General features: G+C 46.9%; 1 long non-coding RNA gene and 4 other non-coding genes across 5 annotated transcripts; all 5 read left to right on the top strand.

The window, feature by feature from the left end:
- The first annotated feature begins 892 nt into the window (after nt 1-892).
- Nucleotides 893-10,139, top strand: LOC129049017 (uncharacterized). Its single transcript, XR_008511762.1, has 2 exons — nt 893-1,232; nt 8,388-10,139. It is a non-coding gene; the product is annotated as an uncharacterized LOC129049017 (long non-coding RNA).
- Nucleotides 1,428-1,499, top strand: TRNAD-GUC (transfer RNA aspartic acid (anticodon GUC)). Its single transcript has one exon. It is a non-coding gene; the product is annotated as a tRNA-Asp (tRNA).
- On the top strand, nt 2,090-2,161 carry TRNAG-UCC (transfer RNA glycine (anticodon UCC)). The gene has a single exon. It is a non-coding gene; the product is annotated as a tRNA-Gly (tRNA).
- A 3,927-nt stretch (nt 10,140-14,066) lies between the features above and the next one.
- On the top strand, nt 14,067-14,140 carry TRNAN-GUU (transfer RNA asparagine (anticodon GUU)). Its single transcript has one exon. It is a non-coding gene; the product is annotated as a tRNA-Asn (tRNA).
- A 3,808-nt stretch (nt 14,141-17,948) lies between these two features.
- On the top strand, nt 17,949-18,020 carry TRNAE-UUC (transfer RNA glutamic acid (anticodon UUC)). The gene has a single exon. It is a non-coding gene; the product is annotated as a tRNA-Glu (tRNA).
- Nucleotides 18,021-20,219: the final 2,199 nt, after the last annotated feature.

Genomic DNA, 20,219 nt, shown 5'->3' on the forward strand with positions numbered 1-20,219 from the left:
AGCGGGAAGGGAGCACAAGTAGCGAGGTGGGATCGGCGACGTGGCTAGGGCGTCTGGAGAATGGAATGCGCGGCCGGGGTCCGAGGGGTCGGAGGAAAGGACAGGATGTTGGATGGCGTGCCTCTGGTGGGAGAAGTGTGTGCGGCTCCACGAGCGAGTCGCTCGCTGCCGTTCAGCGGTCAGAAGTTGGAGGGTGAAACCGGGCGGGCTGTGCAGGCCAGGACGCCTCTGGGCAGCGCAGCGGCGATTCGAGGCGGTGGGCGGTGGGCGGTGGGCGGTGGGCGGTGGGCGGAGGCCGGTGGGAGGAGGGAGGGAAAAGGAGGAATAGGGGAAGAATCTGGGCTGTGTCTGTTTGGGCGGGCGGAGGAGATAGGCAGGGAAGAGCGTGGAAGGTGGTCGCGGTCGCTCGCTGTGTGTGGGGCCAGGGAAGAGGGCGTGCGAGGTGGCGGGGAGGGCGTCCGCCCGAAGGGCAATTGGTAGAGGGTCGCGGGCGCTGGCGCATGGTCCTGGGCTGTTTCTGCGACAGGCGGCGGGTGGGCAGGAAGAACGGACGTGCCTGAGAAGCGGCGGCGTTTTGGAGGCTTGCTTCAAGGGGGCTGGAGTTTGGAGAGCGGGCAAGGGCTCAAGGCAGGAACCGGCCAAAGGTGCTCCAGGGTTGCCATGGGCGTTGCCCTCCGGCGGGCGGGCCAAAAGGTCGACTTGTCAGGAGTGGGATTCGAACCCACGCCTCCAGGGGAGACTGCGACCTGAACGCAGCGCCTTAGACCGCTCGGCCATCCCGACGGCGCGCCGGGGCGCGTCGCCGCTCGCATGGCTGGGACCCGGCGCGAACGCCTGCGCCGTTGGCCGGCGCCTGTCTGGGTTCGGTGCGCAACCGACGGACCGCGCGGGCGGAGCGGGCGCCAGGTGAACGGAGCCGGCCGGCGTTGACGTGGACGCCCCCGCGTCCCCACCCCGGACCCAAACGGTCCGCGTCGGGCCGGCCGCCGCCGCCGCACGCCCCAGCCCCCGCGCCTGGGCTCGCCGAACCCCGCAGGGCGCTGCGCCCACCGCGTCCTAGGAGCAGCGGCCTGACTGTTTCGCCCGCGCCTCTTCCTGCCCCGGCGCGATCCCCGCGTTGGAGACAGCAGGCAGGGCGCACGGGGAGGTTCCACGCCGCTCCGGTACCTGTCGGGGTCCGGGTCCGGCTCCGGGTCCCAGCGGGATCGCAGGGTGCTTTGTTGGGTGTCGGGGTAGGTCGCGCCAATGGTGGCGGGGGGCGGGTGGCGGGTGATGGGTGGCGGGTGGCGGGTGGCGGGTGGCGGGTGGCGGTTGGCGGGTGGAGGGCGAGCACGCACCGGGCCCCTGCGGTCGGGGTAGGGGATCAAGGCAGGGCTAGGCGTCCGCGGTCGCAGTGGGGTCTGGCGTCCCGGCGACGGTCGCCGTCGTCCTCGTTAGTATAGTGGTGAGTATCCCCGCCTGTCACGCGGGAGACCGGGGTTCGATTCCCCGACGGGGAGGCAGCCGTCCGTTTTGGGCCGCCGCCTCGGACCCAGCCTGTGGGCCCTCCTTCTCCTTCCTCCGCCCTCCAGCTAGTGGCAGTGCGCCATCTCGGGCCTGGCCTGCCTGGCCCCTTGGCCCCCTGGGCCCCCTTGGCCTCCTGCCTTTTCTTCTCGCCCGCGGCTTGGTCGCCGCAGGCGGGCGGCCTCCTCTGGCCCCCCACGGCGCCCGACGAGCTGCCGGCCCAAAGTGGGTGTCGGAAGAGGCTTTCTGCGACGCACAGGGCCCGGCGCCCGGTGGGAGGCGGAGGAGCGAGGACCCTGTCGGCGCCGGCTGTGCCCCCGCCGGGCACCTGGTGGGGAAGGGCTCTGGCGGCCCCGGGCGGCGAGGGAGCGAGAGCGCCCCCAGAGGCAGGCGGGCGGAACGGGGCAGCCGCGCTCGCCTTGCACCGGTGGGGCGTCGGGCGGCCTTCGGCGGGGCCGTGGCAGCGCGGAGCTGCGGGCGGGCGGGCGGGCGGACGGACCGGCCGTCGGGGCCGGGCTGCCCCGGGCGTCGGCGGCGCGCTGGTGGGAGCCCCGGGCCGGCGTGGCGGGGCTGCCCGCGCCGTGCGGCGTTGGTGGTATAGTGGTGAGCATAGCTGCCTTCCAAGCAGTTGACCCGGGTTCGATTCCCGGCCAACGCAGCGGGCCGACCTTTTGCGGAGGTCCCGGGCGCTGAGCTCGTGTGGCAGCTTGGCCTGTGGCTGCATGCCTGTGCGCCCGGGAAGGAGGCGCGCGGTGTTTGGAGGGTGTGCTGCCTACCTCCACCCATCTGTCCTTTTGGCCTCGCTGATGCCACCTTCGCAACATCAGCTTCACAGCTCTTCCTTGTCAGGTACTCGCCTCGCTCCCACTCTTTCTCAGCAGCAAAGCCCACTGGCCAGGTCAGGCTTTCTCCTCCCATGGCCGCCAGGTGACCCGCCACCTCCACCAGCACCACCCTCGCACTCTCTTCTGGCCACGGAATGCTCCAGTAGTCTGGAGCAGAGCGGCTTCCGCCAATCCAAGCCGGGTGGCTGACGGGCCACTTCTTTCTTCGCTGAGGGGGATCTGCGTCTAATGGTTGGGCCACCCGCCAGAGCCACTTATGCCAGCAAGCTTACTGGCTTTTTCAAGGCGTGCCAGACCCTTAGGGCGGGATCCGTGATTGGGCTCCACCGGTGTCAGCGGCTTTGGTAGAAATGGCAGCGGAACTTGTGGAGCCGAGAGCACGGGCTTTGGCGATGGGGAGGCAGAGCTGTGACAATCACTCTTGCAGCATGACTATGTTTTTCTTCATGCAGGCATGATATTGATGGGATTTCTGTGACATGTGGTAACTCTTGTACATTGCTGTAGTGATCCATGATCAACTGAGGGGATGTAGGGCATCCATCCCGTGGGTATCTGTCATCTCTACCTGTTGGGAACATCTCACATGCTGTCTTCCAGCTCCTTGGAAACACACTCTAATACATCGTTGTTACCTCTAGTCGCCCTACTCTGCCATAGAACATTAGAACGTATTCCTTCTATCTACCCACATGCTCGTACCCATTTTGCCAACCTCTCTTCAACCCAGTCACCCACACACACTCTCCAGCCTCTGGTGTCTATCATTCTACTCTCTACCCCCACAAGGTGAACTTTTTGTGCTGCCACGATAGTAGTGAGAACCTGCCCTCTCTATCTTTCTGTGCCTGGCTCATTTGATGTTACATCATGACTTCCTGTGTCTGTCATGTTGCTGCCAATGACAGGATTTCATTCTTTTTTTTTTTAATGGCTGTGTTTGTTAATAATGAGTGTCAACTTGATTGGATTGAAGGATGCATCGTACTCATGCTAGGTGTATCTGTGATGGTGTTGCCAGAGGACATAAACATTTGAGTCAATAGGCTGGGGAAGGCCAACCCATACTTAATCTGGTGTGCACAGTCTAATCAGTTGCCAGCCCATATAAAGCAGGCAGAAAGTCGTGAAAAGGGGAGAGTGGCTTAGCTTCCCCACCTACATCTCTCTCCCATGCCTGATGCTTCCTGCCCTCTTAACATTGGATTCCAAGTTCTTCTGTTTTGACCCCTGGACTAGCTGCCCTTCCTCCTCATGCTTGCAAACAGTGTATTTTGGGACTTTGTGATTGTGTAAGTTAATACTTAATAAACTTCTATGTGTGTGCGTGTGTGTGTGTGTTTGTATGTGTTAGTACTTTCCCTCTAGGGAACCCTGACTTGCACAGATTTTGGTACCAGAAGTAGTTCTAGAGGAATAGAATATTAAGGTTGGAAATCTCTCATTGGTTTTGAGGTTTCTGGAGTCAGCTGCTTAATATGATTAGACCCAAAAATGCTAAAGACTCTACTTCTAATACTATGGAGAACACTGATAGTCCTTGGTGTGAACTGTTTAGAAAGTTATGCAAAACAAATGCATTTGACACTCCTGATTCACCGCTTGTGAGAGTCAAGGAGTTTAGTGACTCTATACGTAATACCTTTGAACATATGTGGAGAACCAAGGAACGTAATGAAGCTGTTTTTTGCTCCTAAGTTCAGTGGACAAATTGATGAAAGAAAATGATGAACTCAGGGATTCTGTCTTCCAGCTTCAGAAGCAGATACTGAGCCTCAGATCTGCTAAGATTGCCCTGAGTGAGAGTCTTATCTCCTGTAGGGAAAGAGCTGAAATTGTGGAAAAACAGATACAAGCTCTTATGTGAGCGGCTGATCTGCAACGAAAGGTGCATGCACAGCCTTGCCAGGTTTCTACTGTTACAGTGAGGGCATTGATTGGAAAAGAATGGGACCCTGCAACTTGGAATGGGGATGTGTGGGAGTTCCCTGATGAAGCTGGGGACACTGAGCTTGTAAACTCTGATGAACCTTTTTTGCCAGAAGGAACAGCTTCCCCATCCCCAGTAGTGGAAGCATCCCCTCCCTGACCCATGCTGCCATCAGCCTCTCCACCTTTGTCTAAGGAGATAAACCCTGTACTGCCTGAGGCAACAGTGATGACCTCCTCTGAGGCAGTTGCCAGGCAAAATAATGTTGATTCTCCTTAGGAGCCACTCCCAACACCTCTGTTTGCTTCTAGACCTATAACTAGACTAAAGTCCTGGCAGGCCCCTAGAGGTGAGGTTGAGAGTGTGACCCATGAGGAGTTGCACTACATTCAAAAAGAACTGCTTGAGTTCTCTAATTTATATAAACAGAAATCTGGAGAACAGGCATTGGAATGGATATTAAGGGTATGGGATAATGGTGGAAGGAACATAGAGTTGGATCAGGCTGAATTTATTGATTTGGGCCCACTAAGTAGGGACTCTTCATTTAATGTTGCAGCTCAGGGAGTTAAAAAAAAAAAGGTTCTAATAGTTTATTTGCTTGATTAGCTGAAATATGGATTAAAAGATGGCCCACTGTTAACAAGCTGGAAATGCCTGATCTCCCTTGGTTTAATGTAGAGGAAGGGACCCAAAGGCTTAGGGAGATTGGGATGGTGGAGTGAATTAGTCACTTTAGACCTACTCATCCCAGCTGGGAGGGTCCAGAAGATATGCCCTTGCAATTAATGCCTTGTGAAATAGATTTGTGAGGGCAGCACCTGCATCTTTGAAGAGCCCTGTAATTACTCTTCTCTATATGTCAGATCTAACAGTGGGAACTGCAGTCACCCAACTACAAAATTTACATACAATGGGAATAATTGGATCCCAAGGTGGCAGGGGCCAAGTGGTGGCACTCAATCGTCAAAGACAAGGTGGGTGTAGCTACCGTAATGGACAGCAGAGACAAAGCAGCAATCACAATAGTCTGACTTGTGTAGAGCTCTGGCATTGGCTAATTAATCACTGTGTTCCTAGAAGTGAAATTGGTAGGAAGCCTACTGAATTCGTCCTTAATTTATATAAGGAGAATTCTACGTCGAAGGGACAAAAGGCTAATTTGAATGATAAAAACAGAGAATCATGGCCCCTCAATCAATTTCCAGACTTCAGCCAGTTTACAGACCCAGAACCCTTTGAATGAAGGGGAGGCCAGGTCCCCTTGAGGAAGGACCCCACTACATTACCCACAATTTATGCAACGAATCTTTCTCCAATCCTTCCCCAAGTAAACCTCCGGCCTTTTACCAGGGTAACTATGCATTGAGGAAAGATAAATGATCAGATATTTCAGGGACTTTGGCTCTGAGCTGACGTTGATTCCAGGGTACCCAAAATGTCATTGTGGCCCTCCAGTTAAAGTAGGGGCTTATGGAGCTCAGGTAATTAATGGAATTTTAGCTCAGTCCAACTTATAGTGGATCCAGTGGGTCCCCAGACTCATCCTGTGGTCATTTCCCCAGTGCCAGAATGCATAATTTGCAAAGACATCCTTAGCAGCTGGCAGAACCCCCACATTGGCTCCCTGACTGGTTGGGCTATTATGGTGGGAAGGCCCAAATGGAGGCCATTAGAGCTGCCCCTACCTAGAAAAATAGTAAATAAAAAACCATATCACATCAAGGACATGAAAGACACAAGGTGGTGATTCCCACCACATCCCTATTCAACTCTCCCATTTGGCTTGTGCAGAAGACAGATGGATCTTGAAGAATGACAGTGGATTATCGTAAGCTTAACTAATTGGTGACTACAACTGCAGCTGCTGTATCAGATGTGGTTTCATTGCTTGAGCAAAGTAATACATCTCCTGGTACCTGGTATGCAGTCATTGAGTTGGCAAATGCCTTTTTCTCCATTCCTGTCCAGAAGGTCCACCAGAAGTGGTTTGCCTTCAGCTGGCAAGGCCAGCAATATACCTCAAGGGTATATCAACTCTCCGGCTTTGTGTCATAATCTTATTCGGAGAGACCTAGATCGCTTTTTGCTTCTGCAAGATGTCACACTGGTCCATTATATTGATTACATTATGCTGACTGGATCCAGTGAGTAAGAAGTAGCAAACACACTGGACTTATTCATGAGACACTTGCCTGCCAGAGGATGGAAATAAATCCAACTAAAATTCAGGGACCTTCTACCTCAGTAAAATGTCTAGGGGTCCAATGGTGTGGGGCCTGTCGAGATATTCATTCTAAGGTGAAGAATAAGTTGCTGCAGTTGGCCCCTCCTACAACCAAAAAAGAGGCACAACACCTAGTGGGTCTATTTGGATTTCGGAGGCAACATATTCCTCATTTGGGTGTGTTATTCTGGCCCATTTATCAAATGACCTGAAAGGCTGCCAGTTTTGAGTGGGGTCCAGAACAGGAGAAGGCCCTGCAGCAGGTCCAGGCTGCTGCACAAGCTGCTCTGCCACTTGGGCCATATGATCCAGCAGATCCAATGGTGCTTGAGGTGTCAGTGGCAGATAGGGATGCTGTTTGGAGCCTTTGGCAGGCCCCCATAGGGGAATCACAGCAGAGGCCTCTAGGATTTTGGAGCAAGGCCCTGCCATCTTCTGCAGATAACTACTCTCCTTTTGAGAGACAGCTCTTGGCCTGTTACTGGGCTTTGGTGGAAACTGAACGTTCAAGTATGGGTCAAGTCACCATGTGACCTAAATTACCTATCTTGAACTGGGTGCTTTCTGACCCATCTAGCCATAAAGTCAGTCATGCACAGCAGCATTCCATCATCAAATCGAAGTGGTATATATGTTATCAGGCTCGAGCAGGTCCTGAAGGCACAAGTAAATTACATGAGGAAGTGGCTCAAATGGCCATGGTCTCCACTCCTGCCACCCTGCCTTCTCTCCCCCAGCCTGTACTGATGGCTTCATTGGAAGTTCCCTATGATCAGTTGACAGAGGAAGAGAAGACTAGGGTCTGGTTCACAGATGGTTTTGCTAAATATGCAGGCACCACCCAAAAGTTGAAGGGGTGGCCTGCCCCTCCATGCCTGTGGGTATTTCTAGTCGGGTGGAACAAGACACTGAGAAAAGAAATAAGACACAGAGACAAACTATAGAGAAACAACAGTGGGCCCAGGGGACCAGCACTCAGCATACCAAGGACCTGCACCGGCACCAGTCTCTGAGTTCCCTCAGTTTTTATTGATTATTATCTTCATTATTTCAGCAAAAAGGAATGTAGTAGGAGGGCAGGGTGATAATAAGGGGGAAGGTCAGCAACAAACGTGAGCAATAGAATCTATGTCATAATTAAGTTCAAGGAAAGGTACTATGACTGGACATGCATGTAAGCCAGATTTACATTTCTCTCCACCCAAACTTCTCAGTGGAGTAAAGAATAACAAGGCAGCATTGCTGCAAACATGTCTCACCTCCCACCACAGGGCGGTTTTTCTCTCATCTCAGAATTTAAAAAATGTACAATCGGGTTTTATACCGAGACATTCAGTTCCCAGGGGCAGGCAGGAGACAGTGGCCTTCCTCTATCTCAACTGCAAGAGGCTTTCCTCTTTTACTAATCCACCTCAGCACAGACCCTTTACAGGTGTCGGGCTGCGGGACGGTCAGGTCTTTCTAATCCCGTGAGGCCATATTTCAGACTGTCACATGGGGAGAAACCTTGGACAATACCCCGCTTTCAAGGGCAGAGGTCCCTGTGGCTTTCCGCAGTGCATTGTGCCCCTGGTTTATTGAGATTAGAGAATGGCAATGACTTTTACCAAGTATACTGTTTGTAAACATTTTGTTAACAAGGCACATCCTGCACAGCCCTAGATCCTTTAAACCTTGATTTCATACAACACATGTTTTTGTGAGCTCCAGGTTGGGTCAAAGTGGTTGGGTCAAAGTGGCTGGGGCAAAGCTACAAATTAACAACATCTCAGCAAAGCAATTATTTAAAGTACAGATCTTTTTCAAAATGGGGTCTCTTATGTCTTCCCTTTCTACGTAGACACAGTAACAGTCTGATCTCTCTTTCTTTTCCCTACAAAAGTGGACAGCTGGAGCACTACAGCCCCCCCTTTCTAGGACACCCCTGAAGGACAGCAGTGAAGAGGAATCTTCCCAGTAAGCAGAACTTTGAGCAGTGCACCTAGTTGTGCACTTTGCATGGAAGGAGAAATGGCCAGATATGTGATTATATACTGATTCATTGGCTGTGGCCAGTGGTTTGGCTGGATGGACAGGGACTTGGAAGAAGCATGATGGAAAATTGGTGACAAATAAAGTTGGGGAAGAGGTATGTGGATGAACCTCTCTGCGTGGTCAAAAACTGTGAAGACTTCGTATTCCGTGTAGGTGCCCACCAACAGGTGACCTCAGCAGAGGAGGATTTTAATAATCAAGTGGATAGGATGACCCTATCTATGGACACCACTCAGCCTCCTTCCCCAGCCACCCCTGTGATCGCCCAATGGGCCCATGAACAAAGTGGCCATCGTGGCAGGGATGGAGGTTACGCATGGGTTCAGCAACATGGACTTCCACTCACCAAGGCTGACCTGGCTACAGTCACTGCTGAGTGCCAAATTTGCCAGCAGCAGACACCAACACTGAGTCCTCAATATGGCACAATTTCTCGGGGTAATTAGCCAGCTACCTGGTGGCAGGTTGATTATACTGGACCTCTCCCATCATGGAAAACTCAAAGCTTTGTCCTCACTGGAATAGACATTTACTTGGGATATGGGTTTGCCTATTCTGCATGCGATGCTTCTGCCATGACTACCATCTATGGACTCATGGAATGCCTTATCCACTGTCATGGTATTCCACACAGCATTGCCTCTGACCAACGCATTCACTTTATGGCAAAAGCAGTGTGGCAGTGGTCTCGTGCTCATGGAATTTACTGGTCTTACCATATTCCCCATCATCCTGAAGCAGCTGGATTGATAGAATGGTGGAATGACCTTTTGAAGTCACAATTACAATGCCAACTAGGTGACAATACTTTGCAGAGCTGGGGCAAAGTTCTCTAGAAAGCCATGTATGCTCTAAATCAGCATCCAATATATGGTAGTGTTTCTACCATAGCCAGGATTCACGGGTCCAAGAATCAAGGGATGGAAGTGGAAGTGGCACAACTCACCATCACCCATAGTGTTCCACAAGCAAAATTTTTCTTCCTGTTCCCATGACATTACGTTCTGCTGGCCTGGAGGTCTTAGTTCCAGGGGGAGGAACACTGCCACCAGGAGACACAAGAATGAGTCCATTAAACCAGAAGCTGAGATTGCCACCTAGACACTTTGGGCTCCTCCTACCTTTAAGTCAACAGGCTAAGAAGGGAGTTACAGTGTTGGCTGGGGTGATTGATCCAGACTATCAAGATGAAATCAGTCTACTACTCTATAATGGAGGTAAGGAAGAGTATGCATGGAATACAGGAGATCCATTAGGGCATCCCTTAGTATTACCCTGCCCTATGATTATAGTCAATGGGAAACTACAACCGCCCAATCCAGGCAAGACTACAAATGGTCCAGATCCCTCAAGAATGAAAGTTTGGGTCATTCCACCAGGAAAAAAAACTGTGAACTGCTGAGGTGCTTGCTGAAGGCAAAGAGAATACAGAATGAGTAGGAGAAGAGGGTAGTCATCAATACGAGCTATCACCGCGTGACCAGCTGCAGAAACAAGGACTGTAATTGTCATGTGTATTTCCTCCTTCTTTTGTTAAAAACATGTTTGTGCATGTATACACTTGTACTAAGAAAATATCATTTTATTTCCTTTTTCTTTATCATGTGACATAAGATTTATTGACTTCATATCAGCATTTAAGTATGTTAACTTTGTGTAATAGTATTTGGGTTGGGGATTGGTGCATTTCTGGTTGTACAAAGGATAGTTGTATTATGTTAGGCATAATTATGACCTTATTATTGTCTTTATTTGAAGACTATGTATGATCTCAGAAGTTGTGTATGGGTTTGAGTTTACAAGGGGTGTACTTGTGATGGTTAATACTGAGTGTCAACTTGATTGGATTGAAGGATGCAAAGTATTGATCCTGGGTGTGTCTGTGAGGGTGTTGCCAAAGGAGATTAACATTTGAGCCAGTGGGTTAGGGAAGGCAGACCCACCCTTAATCTGGTCAGCACAATCTAATCAGCTGCCAGTGAATATAAAGCAGGCAGAAAAATGTGAAAAGGTGAGATGAGCCTAGCCTCTCAGCCTAGATCTTTCTCCCGTGCTGGATGCTTCCTGCCCTCAAACATCTGACTCTGAGTTCTTCAGTTTTGAGACTCAGACTGACTCTCCTTTCTCTTCAAGGTTGCAGACAGCCTATTTTGGGAATTTGTGATCGTGTAAGTTAATACTTAATAAACTCTCTCTCTATGTACATATAATTTATTATATAATTATATAATAAACTCCATATATATTAGTCAGGGTCCCCTGGGGGACAGAACTAATAGGAGATATATATATATGGAGTTTATTATATAATTATATATTATATAATATATTATATGTTTATAATACATTTTATAAATGATATATATTTTATAAATAATATATAATATATTTTATATATAATATATACCATATAATAAATATATATCATATAAATTATGTAATAAGATATATATAATATATAATTAATTCTCTCTCTCTGTCTCTCTCTCCTATTAGTTCTGTCCCTCTAGGGAACCCTGACTAATACAATAGCCAAATAGTATTCCATGGTGTATATATGCCACATTTTCTTTATCTTTTTCACGGCTGATGGACACTTAGGTTGATTCGATATTTCTGTGACTGTGAATAGTGTGGCATTAAACATGGGGGCACAGGTATCTGTCTGATATCCGGATTTCCTTTGCGTTGGATAAATACTCAGCTGTGAGTTTCCTGGATTCTACAGAAGTTGTACCTTTGTTTGCTTTTCTTTCTTTCTTTCTTTCTCTTTCTCTTTCTTTCTTTTCTCTCTCTCTTTCTTTCTCTTTCTCTTTCTTTCTTTCTTTTTCTTTCTTTCTTTTCTCTCTTTCTTTCTTTCTTTTTTTTGACGGAGTCTTGCTCCAGCCCAGGCTGGAGTGCAATGGCATGATCCTGGCTCACTGCAACTTCTGCCTCCCAGGTTCAAGCGATTCTCCTGCCTCAGCCTCCCAAGTAGCTGAGCTTACAAGCACGCACCACCACACCTGGCTAATTTTTTTGTATTTCTAGTAGAGACGCAGTTTCACCATGTTGGCCAGGTCTCAAATTCCTGACCTCAGGTGATCCACCTATCTCGGCCTCCCAAAGTGTTGGGATTACAGGGGTGAGCCACCATGCCCAGCCAGCTTTTCTTGAGAAATTTCTATGCTGTTTTTTTCTGGTGAGTGTACTTATTTACCTTTCTGCCAACAGTGTCTAAGACCCTCCTTTTTTCTGCCTCATCATCTGAATTTGTTAGGTTTTGGGGTGTTTTCTTTTGTCTGTTAAATAATGTCTCTTCTAACTGGGGTAAGATGATATCTCATTGTGGTTTTGATTTGTATTTTTCTGACCACTTGTGATGTTGAGGATTTTCTTCATACAACTGTTGGTTAACCATTCCCATGTCTTTTTTTGGGAAATGTCCTTTGCCTACTTTCTAATGGGATTATATTGGGGGCGTGTGTGTGTGTGTGTGTGTGTGTGTGTGTGTGTGTGTTTGCTTACAGCCAACATGTTCGAGTTGCTTGCCTATTCTGGGTGTGTAAAATGAATCTTTAGAGATCCAGCTAGTTAGAACACCCTGGCAGCAAGGGTGGAAATGTGGAGTTAAAGGAATCAGTGGGTGAAACACAACAGCCAAGCTGACCAAAGGGCTTTTGGCAGTTGGGTGTCAGGATAGAGTTCTAGCTGATGGTCTCAATCTCATCTCAAAATAACAAGAAACATACTGAGAATGCCCCTATATTCTGTGCCCAGATTTGATCTCTAAATTTTCCCATTTTCTCTTTCCCACAGATCAGCTGCGCTCTTCATCCGTTTGTTCATTTCTGTATAGATCTTATTGTGAGTCTTATGGCTTCCCCCAAAGGAAATTGCAGAGCTCTGTCTACTGCACCCTACAGCTTCTGTGCATATCAGGAAAGATATTTTCATATATGTTCTCTACACTGACATTTGGCTGTACATTTGTTCTTATACCACTGCAGTTGTGCCTCTCTAATTTTGATTTCACAGAGTATGCACCATTCCCATTCTTTTCTTGCCAGCCTATGCCTCTTCCTGGCATGATCCTTCTGCTTATAAACAGTGTTCATCGCTAGTCTGATCTGCATTCTCAGCCCTTTTGAGCTCTACTTAAAGTGGTAGTAGGCAGTTACTTTGCCATTCAAGTAGCTGAGCCAGTGTTCATGGATTACTGCAGTTACACCCCTTTTAGGTCATGCAACTACCATGTCTCACTTTTTTTTTTCCAAATAATTATTTATGAGGACCTCTTAAGGTTAAGGGGAAAAAAAAGTCTTCCAACTCTGTGGATCCAGGGCCTCTTCGATGTCTCTCAAAGTTTCTAGCAAATCTCGCCACTGGAACTTTTAACAGAAATGTTTGAATCAACCCAATAAGTATACTGGAGACATAGAAGTCTTCCATCTGGGGCTGCTTGACCATCCAGCCAGAGAATAACATCCTATTATTTTCCATTTTATAAAGTTCATTTTGACCTGATCTTTTACATAGAGTCAACTAAATTGTTGCTATTTGAAAGACTTAACTGTATTGACTTACAATATTGGGTGTGACACTGTTCTCTGAGCCTAAGTGAGATGTATGGGTGGTCTGGGTTTCTGTAATAGAAACCTCTGAACATGTCATGGAAGCTACTGGTAGAAATATTAGAGGGTTTCATAAAAATTGTCCAGACTGTAGAAAACTTCAAAAAGTTAACAGCTTTGCAAATGCCAAAGGATTTGTGGGAATTACATTCATTACTACAATTGATTTTCTTGAGTCAAAATAACTGATAGATCTGGTGCATGTTTCGGTGTAAAACTTAAATATAATCGAACTAATCATAAATTAGTGATTCCCTATGAAAAACCATGACCCATCAGGGATACTTTTGATTATTTGGAGCGGAGGGGTGGTTATTTGTTCAACTTGCTCAATCTCTTGGGTCCCAGATGTCTTTGTACCTTCCCATGGGATATTTAGTACTTTCCCATGGGATATTTAAGCTTGAGAATCATATTCAGGGAGAGATTCAGAGCTCACTTCCACACTTAACTTACCTCTTTGAACAAACACTTAGCATGTAGGTTTGAAATTCAGAAAGAAGTGATGTAACGGGGCTTCAAAAAACTTTACCGATTTAAGGACATCAAGCTGACTTCCTAAGTGTGGATCTCTAGTTCAAATCAGCAATGAGCTATTCTCCCAACACTCACCACACCCTCTCTCCATTCCTCATTTCCTCAAGTCAATAGTAAATTTGATTTTACTCGTGTCTGGGTCTCGACTTTGGGAGTCAATTGCTTTCTGCTGCTGCTAAGAAACTGGGGAGGAAGCAAGCAAGGATCTGAATGTCACATAGCAGGGATGGTCTCATGTTGTAGGTTTTAGAATTACCCAACTCAGACCTAGACTTGCAATCACGTAGTGGCGAACCAAAACTCTAGGTAGCGAAATCGTCATGTGTTTACCTAAATATCTATAAATACGATCTGCAACGACTGATTTTTCCATGTCAGTCTCTGTGGCGCAATCGGTTAGCGCGTTCGGCTGTTAACCGAAAGGTTGGTGGTTCGAGCCCACCCAGGGACGGTTAGGATTTTAGATTCCAATTCCGTTGTTACTATTTTTCTCCATTCTTCTTTTCAGATCCAGAAGTTCTACTTCTAACCTAAAATCCTACACAATGGTTGCTTTGTAAAACACGTTTCCTAACATCCTCCACCCTACACGTTTAGAGGTCCTCTAGTACCAAACTAGAGGCTCCTGTACTTTTCCCTCCAGAAACAAATCCTTTGAGAGCTGCTTTCCTGCAGAACCTCGCAGCCAGCAAGACTTTGCAGGTGGGTGCTGGTACTAAGGAAAACAAGTATGGCTCTCTCGCTCAACTAATTCTCACAGCAGATGCTAAAGAGCTGGAGAAACCCAATGACCTCTCTGCAATTTTAAAGGGTGCAGGGGCAGCAAAACTCCACCTTCATTCTCTTAGGGTCCCGACTGCACCTGAGAATTACATTAATAGAATATAGATCGAATTTCTTTAACACAAGTTTCATGTGGCACGGGAACACTTATGAGGAAATGGAGATGAGAAGAAGCAGTTAGAGTTAGTAATTTATATACTAAATTGGATAAGAGCAGTAAGTTGTGAAGAAGCAACTAAACTATGTGGAAAGGCTTAAAAAATAAGAGTTGTTTTTACAAGATATCTACAGAAAAATGCCTTAAAAAATTTAAATACTTTAAGTTAAAAACTTAAATAGTTTCTGGCCGGATGCGGTGGCTCACGCCTGTAATCCCAGCACTTTGGGAGGCAGAGGAGGGCGGATCACGAGGTCAGGAGATCTAGACCATCCTGGCTAACACAGTGAAACCCCGTCTCTACTAAAAATACACAAAATTAGCCAGGCATCGTGGGGGGTGCCTGTTGTCCCAGCTACTCGGGAGGCTGAGGCAGGAGAATGGCGTGAACCCGGGAGGTGGAGCTTGCAGTGAGCCGAGATGGCGCCACTGCACTCCAGCCTGGGTGACAGAGCAAGACTCCCTCTCAAAAAAAAAAAAAAAATCAACAGTTTCTGATGGTATCTGATTCAAATTATGGGCCTGGAGGAAATAAGAGGTGATAGAGGTGGGTCTTGAAATAAGTTGGCATTTCCTTGCCATGTAACTGTCTCAGATGTTATCACAAAGAATCCTCAAACAAGAGAATTTCAACTTGTTCATATAGGAAGAAAGGGGGCTCTTTTGCTAGTAAGGGAGGCTCAGTGAGATTTGTGGGTTCAAAGTACTCAGATTCATAATAATCTGCTCAACTGTCTCATTTCCATTCCTGCTGTTGATGAATACACCAACTGTCACAGAAGAGGCATGCCTAGACTATGAATTTAACTTGGGTTTTAGTTTTTTAACCTGCAGGATCCAATTTTAGGTTCATATCTTGGCTATTCAAGATATACACACACACACCGATCCTATTTTTTCTGTTTTGTCTGTAACTATGGAACTCTTACTGGATAGAAAGTGGTATACAGATCATGGGAATGTGAATAGTTACAACCACTTTGGAAAGCTATTTGGACATACCTGCCATAGCTGAACATATGTATGCATGTTTCAGTAATTTTTTCTGAGGTATATACCTAAGAGAAAACTGTGTAACTATATAGATATAGAGGTAGAGATAGATAAATGGGCAGATAGTCTCCAAAATATATGTACAAAATTTTTCAAGAAACCATTATTTAAAATGTTATTTAATATAACATAAACTGTACATATTTAAAGTATACAAAATGATGTTTTGACATATGTATACACCAGTGAATCCAACACTATCATTAAGATAGTGAGCATATAGGCTGGGTGCAGTGGCCTATGCCTGTAATCCCAATACTTTGGGAGACCGAGGTGGGTGGATCACCTGAGGTCAGGAGTTTGAGACCAGCCTGACCAACATGGTGAAACCCCATATCTACTAAAAATACAAACATCAGCCGGGCATGGTGGCACATGCTTGTAATCCCAGCTACTTGGGAGGCTGAGACAGGAGAATCGCTTGAACCTGGGAGGTGGAAGTTGCAGCAAGCCGAGATTGCACCATTGCACTCCAGCCTGGGCAACAAGAGCGAAACTCCGTCTCAAAAAAAAAAAAAAAAAAAGATAGTGAGCACCTCCATCACCCCCAAGCAGTTTCCCTATAGCCTTTTGTAATTCCACAATTCCACCCTCCCGCTCCTTACCACCTCACACTCCCTCTTACCCCCCCATCCCCAAGCCAACCGCTGATCTGCTTTTTGTCAATATAGATAAGTTGGCATTGCCTAGAGTTTTATGTAAATGAAATCGTACAGCATGTCCTCTTTTTTGTTTGGTATGCTCTCTCAGTCCATTCAGGTGCTATAACAAAATGCCATAGACTGGGTGGCTTATAAGCAACAGAAATTTATTTCTCATGGTTCTGGAGGTTGGGAGGTCCAAGATCAAGGTGCTTGCACATGTGGTTTCTGGTGAGGGCTTGTTTTCTCACAGAAAGCAGTCTTTTAAGAAGCCTCACATGGTGAGGGTCTCTTTTATAAGGACACTAATCCTATTCATGAAGGCTCCACCTTCATGACCTAATTACCTCCCCAAAGCCCCACCTCATAATATCATAACCTTGGGAGTTAGAATTTCACTGTATGAACTTGGGGTGTGTGTGCGAACATTCAGTCCATTGCATATAGTCTGTCTCTTTAATTTTAGACATTCTAATTTATGTGTAGTGGTATCTTCACACCCACTAGGATGGCTATAATTTTTAAAACGACAGAAAATATAAAGCATAGGCAGAAACATGAAGAAAAATGAAACCATCTTAAACAAATTCAGTGACATTAAGTACGTTCACAGGGTTGTACAACCACCATCTCAATCTAGTTCCAAAACGTTTTCATCAAAAGAAAGTAAAACCCTATATCATTATGTGATTACTCCACATTCCCCAGCCCCTGGCAGCCATTACTCTGCTTTCTGTTCCTATAGATTTACCTATGCTGGTGGGAATACAAGTGACTTAGTAATTCCACTACTAAATAGATAACCCCAAAAAATAAAAAACAGATGCTCAAACAAATGCTTGTACATAAATGTTCATAGCAGCATTATTCACAACAGCCAAAAGGTGGAAACAACCCAAATGCCCATCAACAGATGAATGGATAAAGGAAATGTGGCATATACATAAAATGTTATTTAGCCATAAGAAGAAATGAAGTACGTACTATGACATGAATGAACCCAAAAATATTATGCCAAGTGAGAGAAGCCGGACAAAATGTGACACATTATGTGATTTCATTTCTATGAAATATGTAGAATAGGTAAATCCATTTCAGGTTCCAGGAAACAGAGGATGGCCTCAAAGATGGGTGCAGCTCCAGATAGGCAGGTCTCCCAGGCTCTGACTGCTCCTCCCTCTGCACTGGTGAGGGGCATATTTAGAGATCAGGAATAGGATACTTTGGGGAAGGGGGCAAAAGAGACACATGTTTTTCTCAATCAACCGTGGGGAAACTATATAAGTGAAGGAGATGCAGATTTTAGGAAGGAAGAAAGAAAAAGGGAGGAGGCAGGAAGGGAGATGAGAAACTCCCATGTCAGAGGGAGTCAGTGACAAAAATGATTTGGGAAATATTTTTCTCTTCCCCGGCTTGATTTATGACAATCTTTCTTCCAACGTTTCTGCCCCTAAAGCCTTCTGCCACCCTCTGGCCCAGGCAGCAGTCACTGCATCCAGTACTATACACATCACTGCAAAATATTAAGACATTCCTATAGGTTTCTAACATGTGCCTGAGGTGGTTGAGGCCTCTGTCCTAAGATTTTTTCCCAGAAGGTGCTGCCCATGTTGTTTTACCACCTCTCCCTGGTGGCCTAGTGGCTAGGATTCGGCGCTTTCACCGCCGCGGCCCGGGTTCGATTCCCGGTCAGGGAAGAAGTTTGCTTTTTTGCTTTCTGATGTCACTGCAGTGGTTTCCACCAAAGCCATGTTCAGTGATCTTCAGTTCAAGGCGGTGAACACTGCATGTGCCTTTCAACCTCTCCCAGATGATCCTGAAGTCAGTCTTGAGAACCGCGGGGCAAGGTCATTAGGAAGCCCTTGACAAGTAAGAACGTTGACAAGTTAGTGTTGTCAAGTAACTTGTCATCATAGGAGGTTCACTTTCGTCTATTCGTATTACGGGTAAAGTTAACTAACTTATTACCATATAAAAATATGTTTCTATTTTTACAAAAGACCAAACGAATTAAGAGAGGTTTTTCATGTTTCAAATATGCAAATTAGCATAATGGACTAGTTTGTTTTCCGATTTGGAACACCTGTTACCAGAGGAAACAGTAGCGCATCTGGTAAAATAACCTGGGCATTCTACATCTCTGAAATGTAAACAAACCGCCCTTAGGGTTTAAATGAGAACTCGGCAGGAGGTGGGGGAGGGAGAATTACATTTATTCTTAAAACTGTGCCTATGCCAATTCATCAAACCTTTCTAGATTTAGAAGCCATTTGAAATAACTCACTTGTTTCATGTAAAAATTACTTATATTGATTTTTAAAAATCAAGCCGGGGGCGTTGGCTCATGCCTGTAATCCCAGCACTTTGGGAGGCGGGCGGATCACGAGGTCAAAGATCGAGACCATCCTGGCCAACATGGTAAAACCCAGTCTCTACTAAAAATACAAAAATAAAAATACAAAAATTAGCTGGGCGTGGTGGTGCGGGCCTGTAGTCCCAGCTACTCGGAAGGCTGAGCTGTAGTCCCAGCTACTCCTTGAACCCGGGAGACGGAGGTTGCAATGAGCCGAAATCGCTGCCACTGCACTCCAGCCTGGCGACAGAGAGAGACTCAGCCCCCAAAAAGTAAAAATAAAAATCAGTAATTCTCAATAGAGTGGGGCTGAGGTGAGTCTGAATCTGCCTACCTTTTTACTCCATACAGGCAGTCCCCATTCCCTGGATACTGATGTACAGGATGTCAGTAGTGCCTTGCAGAGAGGTGTGCCTGCAAGCAAACCTTGACTGCTCCGGAGGGCAGTGACAGCTGCAGCCGCGGCGATAATAGAATGCATGTGATCAAGAAAGCAAAAAAGCAAACATTCCTAACGGGAATCGAACCTGGGCGCTGGCGGTTAAAGCACTGAATCCTAGCCACTAGACCACAGGGAGAGACAGCTTAGGTACTTGGGCAGCACCTTTTGGAAAAATATCTTAGGACTGACGCTTTAACCACTGCAAGTGTAGGTTATAAACTTTTAGGAGTGTCTGGAAAATGGTCTTAAAATTTCAAATAATTAGCCGGCCGGGCGCGGCGGCTCACGCCTGCAGTCCCAGCACTTTGGGAGACCGAGGTGGGCAGATCACCTGAGGTCAGGAGTTCAAGACCAGCCTGGCCAACATGGTGAAACCCCGTTTCTACTAAAAATATAAAAAATTAGCCAGGCATGGTGGCAGGCGCCTGTAATCCCAGCTACTCCAGAGGCTGAGGCAGGAGAATCCCTTGAACCCGGGAAGTGGAGGTTGCGGTGAGCCGAGATTGTGTCATTGCACTCCAGCCTGGGCAACAAAAGTGAAACTCTGTCTCAGGAAAAAAAAATCATGCTAATTATTTAAATTCTTAATTTTTCTTTACATAGAATGACAAATAAAAGCAAATAAAAAGCCCCATCATAGGAAGGACTATGGAAGAAAGGAAAAAGCTTTATAGTTCACTACCCTTCACAGCACTTTTCTTGCTGCTTTTTTCAGAAGAGGTTGCATTTTCACTTTGCACTAGACCCGACAATTTATGTAGCTGATGCTGGTACCAGAAGGTAAGATCAGTTTCCTGGGGTACATTTTTGGTATAGTGGTTAAGGCTTTTTTCTCAAACTTCCCAGTGGGAGTTTAAGTCTTGGTTTTGTCCTTCATTTTTCTTCCTTCCCACTATTAAGCTCCTGTTGCTGTGGCCATCAAGATTTTCTGTTGTTCTGGGGCTCAAGCAGACAAGGAACCCAAGAACACCCAGGCCACACCTTCCACCCAGGAGTCCAGCTGGGCCCTATGCCCAAATGATTGCTTTTTCTCTTTGCCCATTCCATCAAGGGTGACAGCTTCTTCCTAGTCAATTCTTTGCCGTGGTCTCACTCCCCACC

This window comes from Pongo abelii, chromosome 1 (assembly GCF_028885655.2).
Source record: "Pongo abelii isolate AG06213 chromosome 1, NHGRI_mPonAbe1-v2.0_pri, whole genome shotgun sequence".
In the NCBI taxonomy this organism is placed as follows: domain Eukaryota; kingdom Metazoa; phylum Chordata; class Mammalia; order Primates; family Hominidae; genus Pongo; species Pongo abelii.